We start from the raw sequence: 22564 nt of genomic DNA on the forward strand, positions 1-22564 counted from the left end.
ATGGATGGATGGATGGACGGATGGACAGATGGACGGGTGGATGGGTGGATGGGTGGATGGATGGATGGATGGATGGATGGATGGATGGATGGATGGATGGATGGATGGACGGATGGATGGATAAGGCAGTTGTAAGGGCAGCAAATGGGGAAATCAGGAGAAGCTGAGAACTGAGATAGAAGGGAAATTGTGGAACAGGTTAACAGTTTCAGGTATCTGGGACAGTTGGGTATGAAGGGAAGGGTTAACAGCTTCAAGTATCTGGGAAGGGTGGTTGTGAAGGGAATCCCAAATGAAGAGGTCAGAGCTAGAATCAGAGGGGCTACAGCCAACTGGCATAGAGTGTCAGAGGTAGTGTTCAACAGAAGAATGCCACAGAAGCTGAAAAATAAGGTGTACAAAACAGTGGTGTGACCAGGACTACTGAATGGTACAGAAAACTGGGTAGGGAAGTCAGAGTAGCTGAGGAAGCTAGAGATGATGAAGATGAAGTGCCTGAGATGGGTGGTAGGATGCACACTGTGGGACAAACAAAGAAGTGAGGACATCAGAGCAGTTAACAAAGTAGTTCCAATTGCAGAGATCAAAGGAACAGAGTTAGATAGAGTTAGAAAGTACACTGAACTTTGACCACCATGTATCCACAGTGGTGAAGAAATTCCTCTGTGTGGCACAAATTATAAGTAAAGTTATGGCATGCATATCCAAGGAAATTATAGTCCTGCTGTGCTCAGACCTGATTAGACCAATAATCGAGTACAATGCACCATTTGACATGTACTTGACTAGGCACTTCCAGCTGGAGCGACCTCAGAGGTTCCTCACAAAGAAAATACAGGCTATGTCATATGCAGATAGACTAAAAGCCCTAACCCTTTACTGTCTCCTACTGTCCATTAAGGGGTGACCTATGCCTGACCTGCAAGGCAATGAGAAATCCAGCCCTGATGTAGCTGCTACACATCCATAAGTGAAACAGTATGAGGGTCAGCTGATCTAGGGATCTAAACTTAGTCAACGACTCAAACAAAACATGCTGGAGAGACAGATATGTGTCTCGTAGAGTGACCCTTCTTTGGAACAGGCTTCCTATTCACATTAAGCGGAGTCTTTTCCTGGCGTTCTTCAAATGCAGTTTGGATGAATGGAAAGGGAATTGCAAATTCACACCTGGGGTAGCGCCTATGCCCCTTATGGACTGAGGCAATTTGTTAGATACTGAACACACAGGCACAAATCCATGCCATTCTCTTGCCCCTAGGGGCCATAGAGTGGGTAAAATTGGATTATATTGGCTAGGCTTGTTAGGGGTCTTAAGATATTAGCCTAGTAATCTCCTATGAACCTATGGACATATAAGTTCATATAATGGAAACAGTGTCAGTTCACAAATATAAACCAGTACATACCCATACCAGTATAACCATTACAGAGTGCTCTGTCTGCTGGGAAAAGCTGCATGACTTACCTGTAAACATTTTTCTCCGTAGAGTGCATATACTAACCAGCTAGAACTTTGTTCACTGACTCACATATAACTGCTCAGTCACGATGAAATCAATCACCTGTCACTAGAATACAACAGCAGTAACAGACGCCTAAAAGAGATTTTCCTCTAAAATTTTAATGAGCATATAAATTTATATATTACTTTTTAAAGGGTTATGAAAATGATCTAGGTTTCCATGGTAACAGAACACCTACAAAGGAAATAGTTGCATTTAGAATGATAATCAGGGTCTTCAGCTTAAAGCAGCCCAACTTTGGAAATAAACATTTTTACTAGCTTAGTATCACTGTGTGTACGTGTGTGTGTGTGTGTGTGTGTGTGTGTGTGTGTGTGTGTGTGTGTGTGTGTGTGTGCGTGTGTGTGTGTGTGTGTGTGTGTGTGTGTGTGTGTGTGTGTGTGTGTGTGTGTGTGTGTGTGTGTGTGTGTGTGTGTGTTTGCGTACTTGTGTATGTCAGTATGTGTCAGTGTGAATATGAGTACCATGTGTGTATGTCTACACATGCAAGAGTGTATGATCATGTGTGATGTGTGTATATCTGTTTATCCTTACATACATATATGAATGTATGTTTATGTGTAAGCCTAACAGAATGTTCTAGCAGTTCAGAGCCTCAAACACCATCCATAACAATAGGTGATCATGCAGTGAATGTGCTAAGTACATTTTCAAGGCATAAATGCACAAGGGTAGTGAATTATTTCAGGAGATGTTGATCACTAAACCGGTCAGTATCATGGAGATTGGTGATGAAGAGGTCATCAACAGTGGACTAAAAAGACTGTCTTGACTGCAATCAGCCAGATCTGTTTCTCTGACTTGCACAATGTGGCATTTATACACAACTCTGAGACTGCAATGTATAATAATGGGGTTATTATATCATCACCCCCACAATCCCTTTTATTCATTATCAAATCTATATCATGCCTAAAGTCATGGTTGAATCAAGGTGGTACAGTGCCACACCCAAGGCTTATTGTCACTCACTCTAATTTAATTATGTGTTGTGCTTATGGTTGTTCTGAAAATATAACAGATACAATATATATAGCATGTTGAAAATAAGAATTTAAAAATGTTTTTGAAGCTGGAACAAATACTTATTAGATTGAATACAGACTGAAACTCTTTTCAGTTTTCAAACATTTATAATAAAACCTTCAGGCTATATATTGCAGGGACCCACCTCATGAATTACAGAATGCTGTAACCTATACAGGCTCTGAAAAAATGAACTTGGCCTGTGCACACAAAGCCAAGTCTGGAATTACAGCAGGGGATGGGGGTTGCCTGGCATCAGTGGAGGGAAAACTTAGTACCCAAGCATTTTGGTATATGTGATGGACAATGATGGACAGGCTGTGAAGTAAAACAAATGGAGCTGTTGTGGAGACAGACAAACTAGACTGGGAGTGTTGCAGAGATAGAGTAAACCAATACTGTTCGCTAGGGAGGCCAACATGGGTATTAAAAGACAAGGACAAAATAATTTGTGGCACTGAAGGAAAAGAGAAGAACCAGTGGGAAAGTTGTGTGTAGGCCAGAAACAAGGCAGAACAGTACAGAAGAAAGGCTGAGAGAAAAAAGTGAATTGGTCGAATTTTCCTTTAGGTATCAAATGGATACAAAGTTAAGCTTGATAGGGTAATGTGTGAACTGACTTGGAAGTTGTGAAATAGGAAGAAACCAGTGAGCAGGGGGCACAATTAAATTAATACTTCTGTTCTTTGTGTTCACTGAAAAAAGAGGGGGTCAGGTAATCAATTACAGAAGGGCAGGAGAAAAGAAAGATGTAGCAGAGAAATGGCCAGATAATAGCTGAGGAAGTTAGAATGATCACTGGAATGCTAAACAAGGACAGTATGGAAGGGGAGATTGGATCCTAGCAAAATCCAAAACAGGGATGTTGGGATCCTGTATAAAGGTCAGAGAGATCTCTTCAAGAGGTTCTTTAGGGAAAGGATACTCAAGGAAATGGAGCGAAATAAATGTGGCGTTTGTCTTCAATGGTGACATAAAGAACAGCTCAGTAAACCTGATGTCAATGGTGTGTAAAATACTAAGGGTGATCCTGAAATCAAGGGCCATGAAGATCCTGGAGAACAGTGCACATGAGGATCCTGGAGAACAGTGCACAGGAGGATCCTGGAGAACAGTGCACAGGAGGATCCTGGAGAACAGTGCACACGAGGATCCTGGAGAACAGTGCACATGAGGATCCTGGAGAACAGTGCACACGAGGATCCTGGAGAACAGTGCACATGAGGATCCTGGAGAACAGTGCACACGAGGATCCTGGAGAACAGTGCACATGAGGATCCTGGAGAACAGTGCACACGAGGATCCTGGAGAACAGTGCACACGAGGATCCTGGAGAACAGTGCACACAAGGATCCTGGAGAACAGTGCACACGAGGATCCTGGAGAACAGTGCACAGGAGGATCCTGGAGAACAGTGCACACGAGGATCCTGGAGAACAGTGCACATGAGGATCCTGGAGAACAGTGCACACGAGGATCCTGGAGAACAGTGCACACGAGGATCCTGGAGAACAGCGCACATGAGGATCTTGGAGAACAGTGCACATGAGGATCCTGGAGAACAGTGCACATGAGGATCCTGGAAAACAGGGCACTGTTTAATGAAACACTATATGGACTCATGACAACCGGATTTTGTCAGACTAGTCAGATGTTGTTCATTTGGAATACATAAAGATAACATTGTCGGCATCGTCTATATGAACTTCAGTAAAGCCGTTGTCTCAGACCCCCTCACTGAAGCTGTCATAAAATATAGACACACAGGAGCAAGAAGCAAACTATGCAGATTTGTGAGAAGTGGAAAGAATGCAGAAAATGGCAGTGAAGGGAAGCTCTCCAAGGGAGGAGAAGGGTGATAAAGAGTGCCACAAGCATGGATCCTAGGTCCAAGCCTATCTAAAGTGGTCACCTCTGATGTCACACAGCATATGGAAAAACTGAATGAGTCTCTTCTCATCACACAGAGCCTGGAGGGTAGTAACTAATGAAATGCTACTCTGGAATCATGGTCTGCGAGACAGATGCTCTTGTGTAAACTTTCCACATGCATGTTGATGACCGTCAGGAATGCTAACCCAGAGGGCAGTATGTACTTTTGGAGGAATCAATCTCAAACATTCAGAGCAAGAGATTTTAGAATTCCAAGTTTGGAAGGAATAATCCATACAGCTCAGTGTGAGAAGAAGCAGGAATGGGCAAACCAAATGTTAGTGTATACATCCAGGAGTAGGAAGCTGGTAATGTTATTCTACCAAACCTACTTAAATCCAGAGCTGAAATGCTGTTTACAGTTCTGGAGGTCTTACACAGAGAAAGAAGTCACAGTGCTGTAGAAGTACAGATAAAAATAAATTATGTAGGCATGTGCTGGGGAGTGGAGGGAATGTTACAAGTAAAATGGCCTAAGAGATATGATATCTTTTGACTAAAAAAGACCCGGGGGGGAATATCATATGAATATGCAGGATAATAAAGGGGAAATGTGATGACATTAGCCTGAATATGAAGACCAGGGAAAATCTAGGAGGAATGACTCCCAGGTTAAGGGAAACTAGTTCATTCTGGAAACTGGGAAGCACTTTTTCACTGACAGGGTGAAAAACACCTGGAATAAGTCTTTACAACGAGTGGCAGGGACTATACCATTTGAAACATTTAATAAGGTTTCAGATAACTGCAATGACAGGCAGAAATAAGAGACAAGAGTGCACTAGGCAACCTGCACCATTTAGACAGACCCCGTATTCTCAAAGTCCCCTAATGCAGGCATTTTATGACATCACATGGGGATGACTAAACTGAAAATGTACAACACTGCATGGAAGGCTAATCTAACAGTCACTCTATGACATCAACTTTGGAGAGAGTATTGTACAATAACAATGGCACAGTTCAAAGACAGAAGTAGTTTCACAGCCTGGGGACAAAAATTAAGAAATTATGGCTATAGATAACATAAATTAAAACACTGTATACAATGTTTTTTCATGAGTTTATTGTCATTTCCTATGGAGTGAAGTTGTAAGTAAAAGGAACAGTGACACAGGGAATGGGACATGGACAGTATTGCTGAGGAAGGATCGAGACTAGAGAGGGGACAATGCAGTGGGGGTGGGGCATTTGTTTTAATATGCAAAAAATTACATTTTGATTTTATAGTTTTTCAGTTTGTATACACTAAGTATGACAGTGACGATGCGTGACATTGTAAGTTAGCAGTTTATATGCACTGAGAAAATGGATCTCCCAGTGTCTTGGTGATAAAATTGTGGTTTGCAACAGTAGAACTTTTGGATGGGTGGGTGAGAGATTCTTAAGATTTAATGCATAAACCACACTTTTAGATGGTGTGGAAGGTTCTACTTGACAATGCCACAGCTTGTTTTATCATGGCTTATTATATCAACCATAGTTTGCTTTTTTGGCTCTTTTTATTGCTACAGCAATGTTTACCTTATTGTCCTAATGCAGTCTAGAAAATGAAAGATTGAGGCATATTTTCTTATTGTTTTGTGCATGTCACTGTTTGCCAGCTTCAGGGAAAAGGGAATGAAGATAGAATACTTACGCTTTTTGAGTCCATTTGACCTCAAGAGTCACCATGTGTATGGGGGGGGGTTATGATAGTGAAGCTCAAAAAGTAAATATGTTGACATGCATTTTGAGGAAACCTGACATATGACTGTGTTTGGAGAAGCAGACATTTTTGTTGTAACGGATGCCTTTTAGGTACCTGTATGTCATAATAGCCTTCAAGAAGAAAAGAAAAAGAAAAAAAACACGAGAGGCCACTAGTCAATGTAAGGTGTGTAATAGAGTTTAAAGGTGCTTGCTGTTTAGTGATACTCTTTTTTCTGATTGCCGTTTGGTTGGCAGCTACAGAGCTGTTATAGGTTCTGACGCTGTTAGCTGCTTTTTGACACAGGTGGCTTGTTACCGCTCTTTTTACGGCTGCGTAAGGTTCATTTGGTTTTATAACAGTGACATTTATATGTTAGAACCTTCCTTATCACAAAGCCATTAGAGCGGGGTTGTCAACCTTCATCAAAGCTATGAAAGGGCTATTTTCTCTTCTTTTATTTTATCTGTATTTGTTAACCAAATTAGAACGTTGATATGCATGGACTTTTTTCACTCATCCAAATAGCAATGTTTGGACTTGCTTAAAGCCATACATTTACACAATGGAGACTATGGTACTCAAACCTTAGCTCACAGGTAACCTCTTGTTAATAGATCCTTAATCTGCTGTGCCAACTGCCAGACTTTGGAGAGTAAATAGATCCCCTAAAGTATTTCATACAAATGTAGACCCATGCAGGTAGCTTTTGCATACTTCACAGCCATTACATTGTCAGGTTCTCAGACGTTATGATTCCAAACATGAGGACTAAGTTGATTTCAATTCCAGTGTTTAAACAACAGTATCCATGACAAAACTTGTGTAGGTAATTCCAGCCCCTTACTTAACATCATCAAGTCTAACCATGCTTCAACCTGGGGAAAAGTAAAATTCCACTTGCAGTGACCTCATCTGAAAACTGTTTTTCACAATCAGAGGCTGTCACACTCATAGCTTTTCAGTGTTGAGGTTAACACTGATTAGCACTTTTGCTGGTGTCACTGATATTAAGTTATTAAACAACTACCAACCAGATGGCAATATTAGACTTTCTAGTCGTACTACATACCAATACTGCATTCAGGTAGCTAACCGTTCACTACAACTACCTGCTTATCACAGTTTCCTCATTCTTCCCCTGTTACTGCATACATCCATTAAAAAAAGCAAATGTTACAAAAACTTATACTTTTACAAAAGTCACAAAACATCTAGCAAACCAGCCTTATACACGCCTCTTGACAAATGCAAAAAAAAATTGCTACTTTATCAAAATTAGCTCAGGCATCTGCATATTTTACTTTTTGCTGTTGTCATTTTTTTGTGTGTGTGAGTGTGCTAAACTGAAAACAAGATGGTGATGAATGTAAATAAGACATCCAAAAATACTCTTAAAGGCAATCAGATACTAGCATATACCAAACAGTGCTACAGTTCCTGGTGCAAAGAATTATCATAGTTCCAGGGACTTTAGGCCTGTACCCCTTTAAAATTCTGCTTACTGGCCCAGAACTGTGTAGTGGACAGTCCACTCTAGATAGGAGTTCTAGTCAAACTGCATAGTCCACAGTGCTGAGTTGTGTGAGAAATAGCGATGAAGCAGTCCATAATTCCACTGTGCAAACAGCAACACACAGGATTATAGAAGTACACAATTCCACTGTGCAAATAGCCATGCACAGGATTGTAGCAGTCCATAATTCCACTGTGCAAACAGCGAAGCACAGGATTATGGAAGTCCATAATTCCAAAGTGCAAATAGCCATGCACAGGACTGTAGCAGTCCATAATTCCACTGTGCAAATAGCCATGCACAGGATTCTAGCAGTCCATAATTCCACTGTGCAAATAGCCATGCACAGGATTGTAGCAGTCCATAATTCAACTGTGCAAACAGCCATGCACAGGATTGTAGCAGTCCATAATTCCACTGTGCAAATAGCCACGCACAGGATTGTAGCAGTCCATAATTCCACTGTGCAAATAGCCACGCACAGGATTGTAGCAGTCCATAATTCCACTGTGCAAATAGCCATGCACAGGATTGTAGCAGTCCATAATTCCACTGTGCAAATAGCCATGCACAGGATTGTAGCAGTCCATAATTCCACTGTGCAAACAGCCATGCACAGGATTGTAGCAGTCCATAATTCCACTGTGCAAATAGCCATGCACAGGATTGTAGCAGTCCATAATTCCACTGTGCAAACAGCCATGCACAGGATTGTAGCAGTCCATAATTCCACTGTGCAAACAGCCATGCACAGGATTGTAGCAGTCCATAATTCCACTGTGCAAATAGCCATGCACAGGATTGTAGCAGTCCATAATTCCACTGTGCAAATAGCCATGCACAGGATTGTAGCAGTCCATAATTCCACTGTGCAAACAGCCATGCACAGGATTGTAGCAGTCCATAATTCCACTGTGCAAATAGCCATGCACAGGATTGTAGCAGTCCATAATTCCACTGTGCAAACAGCCATGCACAGGATTGTAGCAGTCCATAATTCCACTGTGCAAATAGCCATGCACAGGATTGTAGCAGTCCATAATTCCACTGTGCAAACAGCCATGCACAGGATTGTAGCAGTCCATAATTCCACTGTGCAAATAGCCATGCACAGGATTGTAGCAGTCCATAATTCCACTGTGCAAATAGCCATGCACAGGATTGTAGCAGTCCATAATTCCACTGTGCAAATAGCCATGCACAGGATTGTAGCAGTCCATAATTCCACTGTGCAAACAGCCATGCACAGGATTGTAGCAGTCCATAATTCCACTGTGCAAATAGCCATGCACAGGATTGTAGCAGTCCATAATTCCACTGTGCAAATAGCCATGCACAGGATTGTAGCAGTCCATAATTCCACTGTGCAAATAGCCATGCACAGGATTGTAGCAGTCCATAATTCCACTGTGCAAATAGCCATGCACAGGATTGTAGCAGTCCATAATTCCACTGTGCAAACAGCCATGCACAGGATTGTAGCAGTCCATAATTCCACTGTGCAAACAGCCATGCACAGGATTGTAGCAGTCCATAATTCCACTGTGCAAACAGCCATGCACAGGATTGTAGCAGTCCATAATTCCACTGTGCAAACAGCCATGCACAGGATTGTAGCAGTCCATAATTCCACTGTGCAAATAGCCATGCACAGGATTGTAGCAGTCCATAATTCCACTGTGCAAACAGCCATGCACAGGATTGTAGCAGTCCATAATTCCACTGTGCAAACAGCCATGCACAGGATTGTAGCAGTCCATAATTCCACTGTGCAAATAGCCATGCACAGGATTGTAGCAGTCCATAATTCCACTGTGCAAACAGCCATGCACAGGATTGTAGCAGTCCATAATTCCACTGTGCAAATAGCCATGCACAGGATTGTAGCAGTCCATAATTCCACTGTGTAAATAACCATGCACAGGATTGTAGCAGTCCATAATTCCACTGTGCAAAAAGCCATGCACAGGATTGTAGCAGTCCATAATTCCACTGTGCAAACAACCATGCACAGGATTGTAGCAGTCCATAATTCCACTGTGCAAACAGCCATGCACAGGATTGTAGCAGTCCATAATTCCACTGTGCAAATAGCCATGCACAGGATTGTAGCAGTCCATAATTCCACTGTGCAAACAGCCATGCACAGGATTGTAGCAGTCCATAATTCCACTGTGCAAACAGCCATGCACAGGATTGTAGCAGTCCATAATTCCACTGTGCAAATAGCCATGCACAGGATTGTAGCAGTCCATAATTCCACTGTGCAAATAGCCATGCACAGGATTGTAGCAGTCCATAATTCCACTGTGCAAATAGCCATGCACAGGATTGTAGCAGTCCATAATTCCACTGTGCAAATAGCCATGCACAGGATTGTAGCAGTCCATATTTCCATTGTGCAAATAGCCATGCACAGGATTGTAGCAGTCCATAATTCCACTGTGCAAACAGCCATGCAGATTGTAGCAGTCCATAATTCCACTGTGCAAACAGACATGCACAGGATTGTAGCAGTCCATAATTCCACTGTGCAAACAGCCATGCACAGGATTGTAGCAGTCCATAATTCCACTGTGCAAATAGCCATGCACAGGATTGTAGCAGTCCATAATTCCACTGTGCAAACAGCCATGCACAGGATTGTAGCAGTCCATAATTCCACTGTCCAAACAGTCATGCACAGGATTGTAGCAGTCCATAATTCCACTGTGCAAACAGCCATGCACAGGATTGTAGCAGTCCATAATTCCACTGTGCAAATAGCCATGCACAGGATTGTAGCAGTCCATAATTCCACTGTGCAAACAGCCATGCACAGGATTGTAGCAGTCCATAATTCCACTGTGCAAACAGCCATGCACAGGATTGTAGCAGTCCATAATTCCACTGTGCAAACAGCCATGCACAGGATTGTAGCAGTCCATAATTCCACTGTGCAAGCAGGATTGTAGCAGTCCATAATTCCACTGTGCAAACAGCCATGCACAGGATTGTAGCAGTCCATAATTCCACTGTGCAAACAGCCATGCACAGGATTGTAGCAGTCCATAATTCCACTGTGCAAATAGCCATGCACAGGATTGTAGCAGTCCATAATTCCACTGTGCAAACAGCCATGCACAGGATTGTAGCAGTCCATAATTCCACTGTGCAAATAGCCATGCACAGGATTGTAGCAGTCCATAATTCCACTGTGCAAACAGCCATGCACAGGATTGTAGCAGTCCATAATTCCACTGTGCAAACAGCCATGCACAGGATTGTAGCAGTCCATAATTCCACTGTGCAAACAGCCATGCAGATTGTAGCAGTCCATAATTCTACTGTGCAAATAGCCATGCACAGGATTGTAGCAGTCCATAATTCCACTGTCCAAACAGCCATGCACAGGATTGTAGCAGTCCATAATTCCACTGTGCAAATAGCAATGCACAGGATTGTAGCAGTCCATAATTCCACTGTGCAAATAGCCATGCACAGGATTGTAGCAGTCCATAATTCCACTGTGCAAACAGCCATGCACAGGATTGTAGCAGTCCATAATTCCACTGTGCAAATAGCCATGCACAGGATTGTAGCAGTCCATAATTCCACTGTGCAAACAGCCATGCACAGGATTGTAGCAGTCCATAATTCCACTGTGCAAATAGCCATGCACAGGATTGTAGCAGTCCATAATTCCACTGTGCAAATAGCCATGCACAGGATTGTAGCAGTCCATAATTCCACTGTGCAAACAGCCATGCACAGGATTGTAGCAGTCCATAATTCCACTGTGCAAACAGCCATGCACAGGATTGTAGCAGTCCATAATTCCACTGTGCAAATAGCCATGCACAGGATTGTAGCAGTCCATAATTCCACTGTGCAAACAGCCATGCACAGGATTGTAGCAGTCCATAATTCCACTGTGCAAATAGCCATGCACAGGATTGTAGCAGTCCATAATTCCACTGTGCAAATAGCCATGCACAGGATTGTAGCAGTCCATAATTCCACTGTGCAAATAGCCATGCACAGGATTGTAGCAGTCCATAATTCCACTGTGCAAACAGCCATGCACAGGATTGTAGCAGTCCATAATTCCACTGTGCAAATAGCCATGCACAGGATTGTAGCAGTCCATAATTCCACTGTGCAAATAGCCATGCACAGGATTGTAGCAGTCCATAATTCCACTGTGCAAATAGCCATGCACAGGATTGTAGCAGTCCATAATTCCACTGTGCAAACAGCCATGCACAGGATTGTAGCAGTCCATAATTCCACTGTGCAAATAGCCATGCACAGGATTGTAGCAGTCCATAATTCCACTGTGCAAACAGCCATGCACAGGATTGTAGCAGTCCATAATTCCACTGTGCAAATAGCCATGCACAGGATTGTAGCAGTCCATAATTCCACTGTGCAAATAGCCATGCACAGGATTGTAGCAGTCCATAATTCCACTGTGCAAACAGCCATGCACAGGATTGTAGCAGTCCATAATTCCACTGTGCAAACAGCCATGCACAGGATTGTAGCAGTCCATAATTCCACTGTGCAAACAGCCATGCACAGGATTGTAGCAGTCCATAATTCCACTGTGCAAACAGCCATGCACAGGATTGTAGCAGTCCATAATTCCACTGTGCAAACAGCCATGCACAGGATTGTAGCAGTCCATAATTCCACTGTGCAAATAGCCATGCACAGGATTGTAGCAGTCCATAATTCCACTGTGCAAATAGCCATGCACAGGATTGTAGCAGTCCATAATTCCACTGTGCAAACAGCCATGCACAGGATTGTAGCAGTCCATAATTCCACTGTGCAAACAGCCATGCACAGGATTGTAGCAGTCCATAATTCCACTGTGCAAATAGCCATGCACAGGATTGTAGCAGTCCATAATTCCACTGTGCAAACAGCCATGCACAGGATTGTAGCAGTCCATAATTCCACTGTGCAAATAGCCATGCACAGGATTGTAGCAGTCCATAATTCCACTGTGCAAACAGCCATGCACAGGATTGTAGCAGTCCATAATTCCACTGTGCAAACAGCCATGCACAGGATTGTAGCAGTCCATAATTCCACTGTGCAAATAGCCATGCACAGGATTGTAGCAGTCCATAATTCCACTGTGCAAACAGCCATGCACAGGATTGTAGCAGTCCATAATTCCACTGTGCAAATAGCCATGCACAGGATTGTAGCAGTCCATAATTCCACTGTGCAAATAGCCATGCACAGGATTGTAGCAGTCCATAATTCCACTGTGCAAATAGCCATGCACAGGATTGTAGCAGTCCATAATTCCACTGTGCAAATAGCCATGCACAGGATTGTAGCAGTCCATAATTCCACTGTGCAAACAGCCATGCACAGGATTGTAGCAGTCCATAATTCCACTGTGCAAACAGCCATGCACAGGATTGTAGCAGTCCATAATTCCACTGTGCAAACAGCCATGCACAGGATTGTAGCAGTCCATAATTCCACTGTGCAAATAGCCATGCACAGGATTGTAGCAGTCCATAATTCCACTGTGCAAACAGCCATGCACAGGATTGTAGCAGTCCATAATTCCACTGTGCAAACAGCCATGCACAGGATTGTAGCAGTCCATAATTCCACTGTGCAAATAGCCATGCACAGGATTGTAGCAGTCCATAATTCCACTGTGCAAACAGCCATGCACAGGATTGTAGCAGTCCATAATTCCACTGTGCAAATAGCCATGCACAGGATTGTAGCAGTCCATAATTCCACTGTGCAAACAGCCATGCACAGGATTGTAGCAGTCCATAATTCCACTGTGCAAATAGCCATGCACAGGATTGTAGCAGTCCATAATTCCACTGTGCAAACAGCCATGCACAGGATTGTAGCAGTCCATAATTCCACTGTGCAAACAGCCATGCACAGGATTGTAGCAGTCCATAATTCCACTGTGCAAACAGCCATGCACAGGATTGTAGCAGTCCATAATTCCACTGTGCAAACAGCCATGCACAGGATTGTAGCAGTCCATAATTCCACTGTGCAAACAGCCATGCACAGGATTGTAGCAGTCCATAATTCCACTGTGCAAATAGCCATGCACAGGATTGTAGCAGTCCATAATTCCACTGTGCAAATAGCCATGCACAGGATTGTAGCAGTCCATAATTCCACTGTGCAAACAGCCATGCACAGGATTGTAGCAGTCCATAATTCCACTGTGCAAACAGCCATGCACAGGATTGTAGCAGTCCATAATTCCACTGTGCAAACAGCCATGCACAGGATTGTAGCAGTCCATAATTCCACTGTGCAAACAGCCATGCACAGGATTGTAGCAGTCCATAATTCCACTGTGCAAACAGCCATGCACAGGATTGTAGCAGTCCATAATTCCACTGTGCAAATAGCCATGCACAGGATTGTAGCAGTCCATAATTCCACTGTGCAAACAGCCATGCACAGGATTGTAGCAGTCCATAATTCCACTGTGCAAATAGCCATGCACAGGATTGTAGCAGTCCATAATTCCACTGTGCAAACAGCCATGCACAGGATTGTAGCAGTCCATAATTCCACTGTGCAAACAGCCATGCACAGGATTGTAGCAGTCCATAATTCCACTGTGCAAACAGCCATGCACAGGATTGTAGCAGTCCATAATTCCACTGTGCAAACAGCCATGCACAGGATTGTAGCAGTCCATAATTCCACTGTGCAAACAGCCATGCACAGGATTGTAGCAGTCCATAATTCCACTGTGCAAACAGCCATGCACAGGATTGTAGCAGTCCATAATTCCACTGTGCAAATAGCCATGCACAGGATTGTAGCAGTCCATAATTCCACTGTGCAAACAGCCATGCACAGGATTGTAGCAGTCCATAATTCCACTGTGCAAACAGCCATGCACAGGATTGTAGCAGTCCATAATTCCACTGTGCAAATAGCCATGCACAGGATTGTAGCAGTCCATAATTCCACTGTGCAAACAGCCATGCACAGGATTGTAGCAGTCCATAATTCCACTGTGCAAACAGCCATGCACAGGATTGTAGCAGTCCATAATTCCACTGTGCAAATAGCCATGCACAGGATTGTAGCAGTCCATAATTCCACTGTGCAAATAGCCATGCACAGGATTGTAGCAGTCCATAATTCCACTGTGCAAATAGCCATGCACAGGATTGTAGCAGTCCATAATTCCACTGTGCAAACAGCCATGCACAGGATTGTAGCAGTCCATAATTCCACTGTGCAAATAGCCATGCACAGGATTGTAGCAGTCCATAATTCCACTGTGCAAACAGCCATGCACAGGATTGTAGCAGTCCATAATTCCACTGTGCAAATAGCCATGCACAGGATTGTAGCAGTCCATAATTCCACTGTGCAAATAGCCATGCACAGGATTGTAGCAGTCCATAATTCCACTGTGCAAACAGCCATGCACAGGATTGTAGCAGTCCATAATTCCACTGTGCAAACAGCCATGCACAGGATTGTAGCAGTCCATAATTCCACTGTGCAAATAGCCATGCACAGGATTGTAGCAGTCCATAATTCCACTGTGCAAACAGCCATGCACAGGATTGTAGCAGTCCATAATTCCACTGTGCAAATAGCCATGCACAGGATTGTAGCAGTCCATAATTCCACTGTGCAAATAGCCATGCACAGGATTGTAGCAGTCCATAATTCCACTGTGCAAACAGCCATGCACAGGATTGTAGCAGTCCATAATTCCACTGTGCAAACAGCCATGCACAGGATTGTAGCAGTCCATAATTCCACTGTGCAAACAGCCATGCACAGGATTGTAGCAGTCCATAATTCCACTGTGCAAATAGCCATGCACAGGATTGTAGCAGTCCATAATTCCACTGTGCAAACAGCCATGCACAGGATTGTAGCAGTCCATAATTCCACTGTGCAAACAGCCATGCACAGGATTGTAGCAGTCCATAATTCCACTGTGCAAATAGCCATGCACAGGATTGTAGCAGTCCATAATTCCACTGTGCAAACAGCCATGCACAGGATTGTAGCAGTCCATAATTCCACTGTGCAAACAGCCATGCACAGGATTGTAGCAGTCCATAATTCCACTGTGCAAATAGCCATGCACAGGATTGTAGCAGTCCATAATTCCACTGTGCAAACAGCCATGCACAGGATTGTAGCAGTCCATAATTCCACTGTGCAAATAGCCATGCACAGGATTGTAGCAGTCCATAATTCCACTGTGCAAACAGCCATGCACAGGATTGTAGCAGTCCATAATTCCACTGTGCAAACAGCCATGCACAGGATTGTAGCAGTCCATAATTCCACTGTGCAAATAGCCATGCACAGGATTGTAGCAGTCCATAATTCCACTGTGCAAACAGCCATGCACAGGATTGTAGCAGTCCATAATTCCACTGTGCAAACAGCCATGCACAGGATTGTAGCAGTCCATAATTCCACTGTGCAAACAAATAGCCATGCACAGGATTGTAGCAGTCCATAATTCCACTGTGCAAATAGCCATGCACAGGATTGTAGCAGTCCATAATTCCACTGTGCAAATAGCCATGCACAGGATTGTAGCAGTCCATAATTCCACTGTGCAAACAGCCATGCACAGGATTGTAGCAGTCCATAATTCCACTGTGCAAATAGCCATGCACAGGATTGTAGCAGTCCATAATTCCACTGTGCAAATAGCCATGCACAGGATTGTAGCAGTCCATAATTCCACTGTGCAAACAGCCATGCACAGGATTGTAGCAGTCCATAATTCCACTGTGCAAATAGCCATGCACAGGATTGTAGCAGTCCATAATTCCACTGTGCAAACAGCCATGCACAGGATTGTAGCAGTCCATAATTCCACTGTGCAAACAGCCATGCACAGGATTGTAGCAGTCCATAATTCCACTGTGCAAATAGCCATGCACAGGATTGTAGCAGTCCATAATTCCACTGTGCAAACAGCCATGCACAGGATTGTAGCAGTCCATAATTCCACTGTGCAAATAGCCATGCACAGGATTGTAGCAGTCCATAATTCCACTGTGCAAACAGCCATGCACAGGATTGTAGCAGTCCATAATTCCACTGTGCAAACAGCCATGCACAGGATTGTAGCAGTCCATAATTCCACTGTGCAAACAGCCATGCACAGGATTGTAGCAGTCCATAATTCCACTGTGCAAACAGCCATGCACAGGATTGTAGCAGTCCATAATTCCACTGTGCAAATAGCCATGCACAGGATTGTAGCAGTCCATAATTCCACTGTGCAAACAGCCATGCACAGGATTGTAGCAGTCCATAATTCCACTGTGCAAACAGCCATGCACAGGATTGTAGCAGTCCATAATTCCACTGTGCAAATAGCCATGCACAGGATTGTAGCAGTCCATAATTCCACTGTGCAAACAGCCATGCACAGGATTGTAGCAGTCCATAATTCCACTGTGCAAATAGCCATGCACAGGATTGTAGCAGTCCATAATTCCACTGTGCAAACAGCCATGCACAGGATTGTAGCAGTCCATAATTCCACTGTGCAAATAGCCATGCACAGGATTGTAGCAGTCCATAATTCCACTGTGCAAACAGCCATGCACAGGATTGTAGCAGTCCATAATTCCACTGTGCAAATAGCCATGCACAGGATTGTAGCAGTCCATAATTCCACTGTGCAAACAGCCATGCACAGGATTGTAGCAGTCCATAATTCCACTGTGCAAATAGCCATGCACAGGATTGTAGCAGTCCATAATTCCACTGTGCAAACAGCCATGCACAGGATTGTAGCAGTCCATAATTCCACTGTGCAAATAGCCATGCACAGGATTGTAGCAGTCCATAATTCCACTGTGCAAACAGCCATGCACAGGATTGTAGCAGTCCATAATTCCACTGTGCAAACAGCCATGCACAGGATTGTAGCAGTCCATAATTCCACTGTGCAAACAGCCATGCACAGGATTGTAGCAGTCCATAATTCCACTGTGCAAACAGCCATGCACAGGATTGTAGCAGTCCATAATTCCACTGTGCAAATAGCCATGCACAGGATTGTAGCAGTCCATAATTCCACTGTGCAAACAGCCATGCACAGGATTGTAGCAGTCCATAATTCCACTGTGCAAACAGCCATGCACAGGATTGTAGCAGTCCATAATTCCACTGTGCAAACAGCCATGCACAGGATTGTAGCAGTCCATAATTCCACTGTGCAAATAGCCATGCACAGGATTGTAGCAGTCCATAATTCCACTGTGCAAACAGCCATGCACAGGATTGTAGCAGTCCATAATTCCACTGTGCAAACAGCCATGCACAGGATTGTAGCAGTCCATAATTCCACTGTGCAAACAGCCATGCACAGGATTGTAGCAGTCCATAATTCCACTGTGCAAACAGCCATGCACAGGATTGTAGCAGTCCATAATTCCACTGTGCAAATAGCCATGCACAGGATTGTAGCAGTCCATAATTCCACTGTGCAAACAGCCATGCACAGGATTGTAGCAGTCCATAATTCCACTGTGCAAATAGCCATGCACAGGATTGTAGCAGTCCATAATTCCACTGTGCAAACAGCCATGCACAGGATTGTAGCAGTCCATAATTCCACTGTGCAAACAGCCATGCACAGGATTGTAGCAGTCCATAATTCCACTGTGCAAACAGCCATGCACAGGATTGTAGCAGTCCATAATTCCACTGTGCAAACAGCCATGCACAGGATTGTAGCAGTCCATAATTCCACTGTGCAAATAGCCATGCACAGGATTGTAGCAGTCCATAATTCCACTGTGCAAACAGCCATGCACAGGATTGTAGCAGTCCATAATTCCACTGTGCAAACAGCCATGCACAGGATTGTAGCAGTCCATAATTCCACTGTGCAAACAGCCATGCACAGGATTGTAGCAGTCCATAATTCCACTGTGCAAACAGCCATGCACAGGATTGTAGCAGTCCATAATTCCACTGTGCAAACAGCCATGCACAGGATTGTAGCAGTCCATAATTCCACTGTGCAAATAGCCATGCACAGGATTGTAGCAGTCCATAATTCCACTGTGCAAACAGCCATGCACAGGATTGTAGCAGTCCATAATTCCACTGTGCAAATAGCCATGCACAGGATTGTAGCAGTCCATAATTCCACTGTGCAAACAGCCATGCACAGGATTGTAGCAGTCCATAATTCCACTGTGCAAACAGCCATGCACAGGATTGTAGCAGTCCATAATTCCACTGTGCAAATAGCCATGCACAGGATTGTAGCAGTCCATAATTCCACTGTGCAAACAGCCATGCACAGGATTGTAGCAGTCCATAATTCCACTGTGCAAATAGCCATGCACAGGATTGTAGCAGTCCATAATTCCACTGTGCAAACAGCCATGCACAGGATTGTAGCAGTCCATAATTCCACTGTGCAAACAGCCATGCACAGGATTGTAGCAGTCCATAATTCCACTGTGCAAATAGCCATGCACAGGATTGTAGCAGTCCATAATTCCACTGTGCAAACAGCCATGCACAGGATTGTAGCAGTCCATAATTCCACTGTGCAAACAGCCATGCACAGGATTGTAGCAGTCCATAATTCCACTGTGCAAACAGCCATGCACAGGATTGTAGCAGTCCATAATTCCACTGTGCAAACAGCCATGCACAGGATTGTAGCAGTCCATAATTCCACTGTGCAAACAGCCATGCACAGGATTGTAGCAGTCCATAATTCCACTGTGCAAACAGCCATGCACAGGATTGTAGCAGTCCATAATTCCACTGTGCAAACAGCCATGCACAGGATTGTAGCAGTCCATAATTCCACTGTGCAAATAGCCATGCACAGGATTGTAGCAGTCCATAATTCCACTGTGCAAACAGCCATGCACAGGATTGTAGCAGTCCATAATTCCACTGTGCAAACAGCCATGCACAGGATTGTAGCAGTCCATAATTCCACTGTGCAAACAGCCATGCACAGGATTGTAGCAGTCCATAATTCCACTGTGCAAATAGCCATGCACAGGATTGTAGCAGTCCATAATTCCACTGTGCAAACAGCCATGCACAGGATTGTAGCAGTCCATAATTCCACTGTGCAAACAGCCATGCACAGGATTGTAGCAGTCCATAATTCCACTGTGCAAACAGCCATGCACAGGATTGTAGCAGTCCATAATTCCACTGTGCAAACAGCCATGCACAGGATTGTAGCAGTCCATAATTCCACTGTGCAAACAGCCATGCACAGGATTGTAGCAGTCCATAATTCCACTGTGCAAACAGCCATGCACAGGATTGTAGCAGTCCATAATTCCACTGTGCAAATAGCCATGCACAGGATTGTAGCAGTCCATAATTCCACTGTGCAAACAGCCATGCACAGGATTGTAGCAGTCCATAATTCCACTGTGCAAACAGCCATGCACAGGATTGTAGCAGTCCATAATTCCACTGTGCAAACAGCCATGCACAGGATTGTAGCAGTCCATAATTCCACTGTGCAAACAGCCATGCACAGGATTGTAGCAGTCCATAATTCCACTGTGCAAACAGCCATGCACAGGATTGTAGCAGTCCATAATTCCACTGTGCAAACAGCCATGCACAGGATTGTAGCAGTCCATAATTCCACTGTGCAAATAGCCATGCACAGGATTGTAGCAGTCCATAATTCCACTGTGCAAACAGCCATGCACAGGATTGTAGCAGTCCATAATTCCACTGTGCAAATAGCCATGCACAGGATTGTAGCAGTCCATAATTCCACTGTGCAAATAGCCATGCACAGGATTGTAGCAGTCCATAATTCCACTGTGCAAATAGCCATGCACAGGATTGTAGCAGTCCATAATTCCACTGTGCAAACAGCCATGCACAGGATTGTAGCAGTCCATAATTCCACTGTGCAAACAGCCATGCACAGGATTGTAGCAGTCCATAATTCCACTGTGCAAATAGCCATGCACAGGATTGTAGCAGTCCATAATTCCACTGTGCAAACAGCCATGCACAGGATTGTAGCAGTCCATAATTCCACTGTGCAAACAGCCATGCACAGGATTGTAGCAGTCCATAATTCCACTGTGCAAACAGCCATGCACAGGATTGTAGCAGTCCATAATTCCACTGTGCAAACAGCCATGCACAGGATTGTAGCAGTCCATAATTCCACTGTGCAAACAGCCATGCACAGGATTGTAGCAGTCCATAATTCCACTGTGCAAACAGCCATGCACAGGATTGTAGCAGTCCATAATTCCACTGTGCAAACAGCCATGCACAGGATTGTAGCAGTCCATAATTCCACTGTGCAAACAGCCATGCACAGGATTGTAGCAGTCCATAATTCCACTGTGCAAACAGCCATGCACAGGATTGTAGCAGTCCATAATTCCACTGTGCAAATAGCCATGCACAGGATTGTAGCAGTCCATAATTCCACTGTGCAAACAGCCATGCACAGGATTGTAGCAGTCCATAATTCCACTGTGCAAATAGCCATGCACAGGATTGTAGCAGTCCATAATTCCACTGTGCAAACAGCCATGCACAGGATTGTAGCAGTCCATAATTCCACTGTGCAAACAGCCATGCACAGGATTGTAGCAGTCCATAATTCCACTGTGCAAATAGCCATGCACAGGATTGTAGCAGTCCATAATTCCACTGTGCAAACAGCCATGCACAGGATTGTAGCAGTCCATAATTCCACTGTGCAAATAGCCATGCACAGGATTGTAGCAGTCCATAATTCCACTGTGCAAACAGCCATGCACAGGATTGTAGCAGTCCATAATTCCACTGTGCAAACAGCCATGCACAGGATTGTAGCAGTCCATAATTCCACTGTGCAAACAGCCATGCACAGGATTGTAGCAGTCCATAATTCCACTGTGCAAACAGCCATGCACAGGATTGTAGCAGTCCATAATTCCACTGTGCAAACAGCCATGCACAGGATTGTAGCAGTCCATAATTCCACTGTGCAAACAGCCATGCACAGGATTGTAGCAGTCCATAATTCCACTGTGCAAATAGCCATGCACAGGATTGTAGCAGTCCATAATTCCACTGTGCAAACAGCCATGCACAGGATTGTAGCAGTCCATAATTCCACTGTGCAAATAGCCATGCACAGGATTGTAGCAGTCCATAATTCCACTGTGCAAACAGCCATGCACAGGATTGTAGCAGTCCATAATTCCACTGTGCAAACAGCCATGCACAGGATTGTAGCAGTCCATAATTCCACTGTGCAAATAGCCATGCACAGGATTGTAGCAGTCCATAATTCCACTGTGCAAACAGCCATGCACAGGATTGTAGCAGTCCATAATTCCACTGTGCAAATAGCCATGCACAGGATTGTAGCAGTCCATAATTCCACTGTGCAAACAGCCATGCACAGGATTGTAGCAGTCCATAATTCCACTGTGCAAACAGCCATGCACAGGATTGTAGCAGTCCATAATTCCACTGTGCAAACAGCCATGCACAGGATTGTAGCAGTCCATAATTCCACTGTGCAAACAGCCATGCACAGGATTGTAGCAGTCCATAATTCCACTGTGCAAATAGCCATGCACAGGATTGTAGCAGTCCATAATTCCACTGTGCAAACAGCCATGCACAGGATTGTAGCAGTCCATAATTCCACTGTGCAAACAGCCATGCACAGGATTGTAGCAGTCCATAATTCCACTGTGCAAACAGCCATGCACAGGATTGTAGCAGTCCATAATTCCACTGTGCAAATAGCCATGCACAGGATTGTAGCAGTCCATAATTCCACTGTGCAAACAGCCATGCACAGGATTGTAGCAGTCCATAATTCCACTGTGCAAACAGCCACCATTTTCA

This window comes from Protopterus annectens, chromosome 5.part1, assembly GCF_019279795.1.
Source record: "Protopterus annectens isolate FY-2018-M chromosome 5.part1, PAN1.0, whole genome shotgun sequence".
Taxonomy (NCBI): Eukaryota; Metazoa; Chordata; order Ceratodontiformes; family Protopteridae; genus Protopterus; species Protopterus annectens.